Below are 8888 nucleotides of genomic sequence, written 5' to 3'. Positions count from 1 at the left end.
ATATTTGCACACTAACAAAATCTATCTACGTGTATAGATATGGCTAGTACGATAGACCCATCCACTCCTACCTTGGGTGAGAGGTACCCTTTTTACTTTTCACAAGTGGTTCACATAGTCTACCCGGTGCTTGCGTGTGGAATGGGATTTGGTAGATATGCCAGCGTGTGAGAAGAATTTTGAGAAATTAAAATGGCTAATACGTCTCTTGACCATGACTGATTCCTACTTAGTAGAGAACGTCTCTCCGATTGCACGAGCTTACCCTTTTGAGCAAGATGACTATACATGTCTAGTGACATTCTTAGTGAACATATGTGCATCTAATGACGATGAAGATTTACATGATTACCCGGATGGCACGTATGACTTTATTTTTGTCGATGATGACGAGGATAGGGGTTTAGACTTAGAGCTACCTATCCATCTATTCAATATCTTGTTCCCTTGACCCTCTAGGGGGGTGCAAATAATTAGGTTAGGGTTCTTTATGTGGTTTTGATTGTGTTCAATAAAGGTTGGTGCCTCTTTCCACTGATGTGTCTCCTAGAGGTATTCTAGTGTGTATAGGAACACATTATATTCGTTGGAATTTTGAAGTTCATGAAATCTTTTTCTAGTTCACTCTTCGAATAGAGCAGGTGTTTCTTGTCCATTATCATTGCCTCTTGTCTTTTTAACATCCATGTTTGTCTACTTCAATTGTGATTGGTAGCACAATATTTAGCACATTTGCTTATTATTAAACATTAGATTCAATATAATTTTATGTCATAGTTTCTTGTTTAGGTTTATGAATCAAGAAGTCTGACTAAGCTAGTTTGACCAAGTTAGACATTAGAGATATTCTCTTAATACCATGGGAAATGCCTTCCTAATTGTCAATGGTTACATTAGGTTCTTAATCCGATACTATGAAGCATTGTGTGTAATGTACTAGTGCTTTCTAGTGGGCTTAATCCCACTTAACCTTTAGCTTTAGTACTATAAAGGGAGTTTACTATTGTGATGAGCCTAGGGAGGGTAATAGTGTGTCAATATGACCCCCCTAAGTTACAAAGTTGAAATGTAGTGAAAAAAAGACAAACAAAAAAACAAAAGTGCCAAGAATATAAAATCTTGATTTGGTACTTCACTCACAAGTATTGCCTATGGTACTAAAGCCCTACATGTTCCCAGTGTGGGCGCTTTTCCTTGAAAAGCAAACATCCCAAGGCATACTAAATAAGCACACGCGTCCAAAATTGAATCGATGTGGAAAATACTTTGGGGAGTCATACAAAAGGGAATAATTCAAGCAATGATTTCATATGCAATTCCTTTTATCGTAGCTTAAACTAGAATGTCTTCTAGGTATAGCCTCTAGTCAACCCCCGAACATGAAATACTTTGCTCTCACGATTAAACAGCTTAATTGACCATAGAGAATGGAGAAGCTTGCCCATGGTATTAATAGTTGACCTTTAGTGCCTCTCGACCAGTTAAATTAGTGACCCTAGACTAGTTTATTCTTTGACCTTTTACAAGTGCTTATGCGTTCGATTATATTATAGTTTAATGTTTACTGCTGAAAAATTGTGTAATATTCTGTTACCAATCAATCTATGTGTCTATTCATTGTATATGCTTTTTAATTACATATGAGAATACAATTACTGTGCCATTTTTGTTGAGTTTGCAGTGTTTGAAGAAAGATAGACATTCAATCTCAGATGCTCTTCCACCTCGATGAACGGGCTTCATCTCACTAGCTTCTGAGGACGGAATCTACATCAGGAAGCGGGATATGTTAACCACTTACGGATGCCCTATCACCTTTGATGGATGCCTTATCACTTTATTTGAATCATGGACCGAGCTTGTCGGTCCTATAGTAGTGATCGCCGATGAGAGGCGCACCACTTATCTCATTTTTACAGTATTTTTGCTATGACCGGCCACTGTGGGGCGCCCATGTGTGAATGGGTCAGATTCATATAAAAGGTCCTTTTTGACCTAAAATCCTCATTCTTGAGGTGTAGGCTAAAGAAGTGCTCTTGCTCTACCTCTACCTTCTTCTCCATCGTGTGCTCACGGGTATGTGTGTGTGTATGCTTGAGAGAGAGAGAGAGAGAGAGAGAGAGAGCATTGCAGCGGCATCGACGATGGTGGCTCCCTCCTCTTGCAGCACAGGATCCTTCACGACGACAAAGATTGAGCGGTGAGTGACACACCATTGCTCCTTTGAGCTTGTTAGGATAGTCTAGATGTGTGCTTGCAACCATTTGTGGCTCGCACAAAGTGTTTGGCAAGTTCCCAGTCTCCGACACGTGCGGTAAAAGTGCACATTGACACAAGAAATTGCAACATACTCAGCCTCAGTAGTGGAAGACAGTGCAATTTTAGAGACTTGATCTCCAAGAGATTGCCACTTCAGCAAATAAGCAAAATTAGCCAAATGTGGATCTTTTAGTGTCCACACAACCCGCATAATCAGAATCAATGTATCCAATTATGTATGCATCATTGTTCCCAAAGCGTAAACACTTGTTGTGGATGAACCCTTGATATATCTTAAGATCTGCTTCACTGCTTCCCAATGCTTTCTGCCCGGATTTTCCATATACTTGCTGACCACTCCCACTGCAAATGCAATATCTAGTCGTGTGCTAACCATGGCAAACATGAGACTGTCAACTACCGAAGAATATGGCACCTTTTCCATCTCTGCCTTTTCAGCATGAGATTTGGGGAGATCATTCTTGCTAAGTTTTACATATGTAGCCATTAGGGTGCTCAATGTTTTCGCCCCTTGCATGTTAAAACATTGCAAAACCTTGTGAATATACTCTCCCTATGATAGTTCAAGTATTCCACGCTTACAATCTCTCTTGATACGCATACCAATAAAATGATGTGCATCAACCAAATCTTTCATGGAAAACTGCTTGCTTAAGACATCCTTGAGAAGTGCAATATCATCTTTGGACTTCCCGACTATAAGCATATCATCCATGTACAAGATTAGAATGATGAGGGAACCATCATTCAACCTCCTTGTGTATAAGCAGTGGTCCACATGACTCCATACATAACCTTGGGATGCCTTGAGCCTTGTGTTAGTCCATACAAAGCTTTCTTGAGTCTACACACTAGTTCTCCCCTTGTTGGCTTCTTAGGCTTGATCTCAAAACCTCATGGCTGCTTCATGTAGACATCTTCTTCAAGATCCCCATGAAGAAACACCGTTTTCACATCCATTTGGACCAATTTTATGTCTTCAATGGCTACTAAACCAAGCATAAGACGTAGTGTAGTCATCTTGACTACTGGAGAAATTTTTTTATCGAAATCTATGCCTTTCTCTTGCTTGAAGCCTTTAACAACCAAATCTAACCTTGTACTTAGGCTCGAGATCTTTTTCCGTGTACTTCTTCTTGTACACCCATTTGCAAGGCAATACATGTTTACCCTCTGGTAACTCTGTCAATTCCCAAGTGTCATCGACTAAAATCGAGTTATCGTCAGATTGCATAACTTGCTCCCACGTCAAGCTATCTTCCATCTGGACAACTGATTTGTAACAAGTGGGCTCATCACAGTCGGTGACTAACACATAGTCCAATCCTAGCTCAAAATGCTTAGGTGCCGAGATACACGTCTAGATATCCTCACTGTCTGACTGTTGGATTCCTCTCTCTGTGTGTGAATAACCTTTCTAAATTTTGGGTGCCAGAGACGATATCCCATCTCTCCATCTGCACCATAACCAATAAAGATGCACTTGTGTGATTTGGGATCCAGTTTTTGCATAAGGTCTTTTGGAACATGTGAGAATGCCTCACACCCAAATACACTTATCTATTTCCCGTTCACATCTCCTGTAAAATCTTAAAATTCAATGGAGTACTAGGCAATTGATTGATGATGTGTACATCTATCATAACAACCTCTCCCCAAAACAAAGGAGGTAAAGTCGCCATAGATAACATGGTTGTGACTCTTTCTTGAATCGTGCGATTTATACACTCAACAATTCTATTGTGAATAGGTGTGTATAGCGTAGTAAATTGCTGCCGAATCCCTCGTTTGCTACAAAAATTCTTGAACTGTATGGAGACATACTCTCCACCGTTGTTAGTTCGAAAAGCTTTCAGCTTTCTACCAGATTAGTTCTCAGCCATGGCTAAGAATTTTTTGAATGTAGCAAACACTTCATCTTTCCCTTTCAGAGGTAGACCCACACCTTCCGAGTAGAGTCATCTATGAATCTCAGGAAACATAGTGCTCCCCCTAGAGATTTGTGTGACAAAGGGCCACATAAATCACCATGAACCAAATAGAGGGTTCCCAACTCTTGATGTAATGGCGAGGAAGTTTGCCTAGTTTGCTTGCCATATATGCAATCCCACATAATTGAAATGAAAAAACTTTAACACTAGTAAGTAACCCAAACATTGAAGGATTTTCATTCCTTTCTGGCTATGCCACAACTCAGTAGAAGGCTACTCGCCTACATAGATAGAACTCTCTTTGACTAAAAAGACATATAAAGAGTACAATGAGCCAGATTTGTGACCTTTTATGACAACCAAATTTGCTTTACGTGCCAGCCAAGAACCATCGCCAAAAATAGTAGTTAGCCTAGAGCATCAAGCTGACCAACTAACACCAAAGTCTTAGTCAATTTAGGAACATGTCTGACTCCACGAAGCATAAATTCAGTGTCATTTGTCATGCATAACTTGACATCTCGCATACCACATATATCGAGCCGATAGGAATCTCCAAGCTTGACTAAACCATGCATAGCACTATATGTGGAGAACCATTCCCTATGGGGAGTAACATGGAAACTCGCACCTGAATTAATGATCCAATTTTGCACATAACATTCATCAAGATCCAATAACGCATATGGACTCAAATTGGTAGTAAAAACAAGCACATTTGACGGCTATTGCACGTCAAGAACAACCTCTAGAGGTGGCAATTCAATCACATTGATCTCCTATATCTTTACACTGCTCTTTGGAGCATCAAAATTCACAATAGCTTTGCCCTTTTCATGCTGTAAAACACAAAAATCTTTCTTTAAATGGCCTTTCTTATCACAATGATAGCATTCTACATTTCTCAAGTCACTGCCTTGACTCTTGCTATGATTCTGGCAATCCTTACGATCTTGTGAACGATCGCGACTATGACTATGTCCACCTCTTTGCTTATGGCGATTATGGCCAACTTGCCATATATGCATCTCCATGCGCACCGCTATCAAGAGACTGACGTCTAATCTCCTCATTGAGCAATGCACTAGTAACATCACTAAATTTTAGTTTACCGCTTGGTGCAGAGTTACTAATTGCAGTATTGAACGTATCCCAAGAAGAAGGCAAAGAGCATAACAAGAAAATAACCTTCATTTCATCATCAAAATTCAGCCCTTTTGATGTCAACTGAGAAACTGTTCTATTGAACTCATTCAAGTGTGCACTTTCACTGCTACCTTCTTTCATATTCAAGCGCATAAGTTTCTTCATCAAGAAAACTTTGCTAGAAGCACTTTTTCCATCCCAAGATGCACGTAGAGAGTCCCAAAGCACTCATGCTATAGCCTTGTCCATAATCGTTATTAATATGTTCTTGCCAATATGCAATCTAATTGTGGCCATAGCACGGGCATCCAACTCTTCCCATTTATCATCAATGTAAGCATTCTCTCTACGCTCTTTCAATGGCCCTTCCACGCCCTTGTTGACCAAGACATTAAGTACGAGTTGCTTCCAAATTGTAAAGTTTGTGCCATCAAATTTCTTTATGTAGTAAACTTCCCTTTTTAAAGCACTACTAGCAGCCATAACTCAAGAGAATGTGCCAATTTATGGTGAAATGTATGGGAGAATTTTGACAGAGTTTCACCTAAAACAAGAGCAAAAACTCAAGACAAAATGCAACAAAATAATTGGCTGTAAGCAGTCAAGTGTACCAAGAATGCATATGGTCGACTCGCAAGAAAAATCCAGCAGAGTCTCCTATGTTCAAGGAGCAAAATCTCAAACCCGATAGGACAAAATCAACACAAAAACTGACAAAAGCAAACATTGGGCATAAGACTGACGTAAAGTGCTCAAACAAACTGTCATGTGACTGCCAACTCGGTGTCAAAAGCAAAAGTGTCCGATGAGATACATAGCCTATGCATAGCGAGGATACCGAGGGAGGGGTACTCTACCAACCTGTATCACCATCCAAAGTATCTCAAGCTCACAACAATACGCATGTGCTGTCAAAAACACATAAATTTGATATGCAAAACTCCCACTAAAACTGAGTAGTATGGCAGCCTGTATATGTAAACCTATGAAACTTGTAGAAAACTCCACCTATAATGTCGATGTAGAACGCTACTCCTCAACCAGAAATCAATCTATGGTCGGATCTCCAACGCTAACTCCACATGTAGTGTTGATGCCGAATCTACACCTCCGAGTAGTGTGCTCAGGAAATCGTGTCTCTTGAGAGATCGCTAGCACATAGAGTAGTTGCTCTCTGTGTCCCACTAATTGAGAAAATGTATGTCTCTCAATGGGAATCATGGACTCATGCAAAATCCATAGGTCTATGCATTAACAATCCATAAAAACCATACATCCAATCTGTGTTTGTGTTTGAGAGTGATGTCGATGCCAGAAAACGATTCCGGAGATGTCGAATCTAGAGAGGATGATACCGGAGAGGATGATGTCAATGTCGAAGCTAGAGAGGATGATACCGGAGAGGATGTGTCAATGTTGAAAATCCGGAGCCGAAGAGAGCACAAATCCCGGATACACACACTCAGTATGTGTGTTGATGTCAAAATCATGGAAGCCGGAGCGAAATCGAAGAAGCAAGAGTCTCTCTCTCTCTCTCTCTCTCTCTCTCTCTCTCTCGCTCTCTGTAGTGCTCCAACTGAGAGCTCATAAAAAAACCAGCGTTGTTGCAATTGCTCTCTGTAGTGCTATTGTTTTTTGCAATAAATTTTCAATGCTAGCCTTTCTTGAAAAAATTCAACGCTATGCTCATTAGCTCATTCAGCGCTTTCTTTTCCCTAGTCTTGCCACTTGATTTCCTGCATAGTGTGTGTGTGTGTGTGTACACACACAACCACACAAACCATTTAAATTTGTAGGTGCTTGCTTGCTCGATAGAGCTATTGAAATTCCCCAATTGTGCTTTCGTGTTGAGCTTCCTTCTCACCATCAATAGCCTACACATCTAAGGTGCTTTTGCAATACTTTGTTCCCAATGCTATTCACTCTCTACTAATTGGCCAAGTCCTGCTAAGGTTCACAAAGACTTTGTGCACACGCCGATAGCGGGTCAAGGAGGCGACAAAGCTCTGATACCACTTGTGAGGCGAGCGGGTCAGGGGGGATTTGTTACCATATATGTGGTAGTGATGTGTGTGAACACACCTATGACCACAAGGACACTTTTTCCCTCGCTAGGAGGTTTATATGTCCATCACTCTTAGGCTAACTTATCTTTCTATTTGCACAGTAAGCAATACTCTCTTTGTTATGTGTCTTAAGCTTCTTCATCTTTACCAAGCTGTGTGTGCATCCCTACAACCCTAACTCCAACGAGAGAGAGAGAGAGAGAGAGAGAGAGAGAGAGAGAGAGAGAGAGAGAGAGAGAGAGAGAGAGAGAGAGAGAGAGAGAAGAGAAGTTAAACTTTGCTGGTTCAATCTATGAGACCTCAATGATCTATCGGGGACATTTTTAAGTCATTGGAATAATCCCAAGAGACCTCATGCATCTACACACACACACACACACACATAGAGAGAGAGAGAGAGAGAGAGAGAGAGAGAGAGAGAGAGAGAGAGAGAGAGAGAGAGTAGAGAGTAGAGAGTTTTCCAATTAAGTTACTAGCCTCCTAGGTCTGTTTGAGAAGGGAGAAAAAAATATATAAACATTTACAAAAGGCCAATGTGATCTGTGAGACAAATACCAAATCACATCCATGTTTGATATCATCTATCTATACTACTCTATTCTGAGACTAAAGGGATTCATGCATTCCACAAGGTGCAGGATGCGAAGGTGGGGATGGTGAGCAAGAGGCCACTGCCTTGCAGCCTTGCAGGAGGTGAATAGGCCATTAGGCTTGCCACACAGTTTTGCACGGTGGGGAACTATTCAAAACTTTGTGACTCAATATTCGTAGCACATTTTGGTATGTATTGCATTGTACATTGTTACTTGCAGGCTAGCCACGACTACAAGCTGGCACCTTTCAAAATTGAACCCTCATGTGTTGGAATTAGGGTTGCAGAGAAACACACACAGCTTGGAGAAGACGAAGGAAGCTCAAGGCACATAATAGAGAGTGTGTCACTTAGTGTGCAATGGAAAGATAGATAGCCCTAGAGCGATGGGCGTATGTATAATGCACGGGGGAAAAACCTCCTAAAGAGGGGAAAAATGCCCCGGCGGTCCTAGTGTGTTCACACACATCACTACCACATGTATATGGTAACAAAACCCCCCTCGAGTGATGCAGTGAACGAGAGCTGGCACATGAGTAAAGGGAAGTGCCATACCCTGCCATGCTCTCGTGTCACAACAACCGGCCCAATCCGAGTCCATAAAATCATGTAAGTCTGGCGGCAATGATCCCCCCTTGGGATAAAACACACAAAGATGTAAAGTGCCAATAAGGTAGCGAAAAATCCTTTTTTGACAGCTTGCCAATGCTTAGACCCTAGGCTATGCATAAATCTGCTGACCTGTGAGACAGCAAACTGAATATCCGGCCTCGTGTTGCATACATAAATGAGGCAGCCAACAATAGTTTGGTAAAGAGTGACATCATCAGGATCACCAGCATCATGTAGACTCAACTTCAAACCTGGTTCCAT

Source organism: Adiantum capillus-veneris, chromosome 22, assembly GCF_014529385.1.
Source record: "Adiantum capillus-veneris isolate H3 chromosome 22, ASM1452938v2, whole genome shotgun sequence".
Taxonomy (NCBI): domain Eukaryota; kingdom Viridiplantae; phylum Streptophyta; class Polypodiopsida; order Polypodiales; family Pteridaceae; genus Adiantum; species Adiantum capillus-veneris.
The sequence above is the reverse complement of the archived record's forward strand: the minus strand, read 5'-3'. Positions refer to the sequence as shown.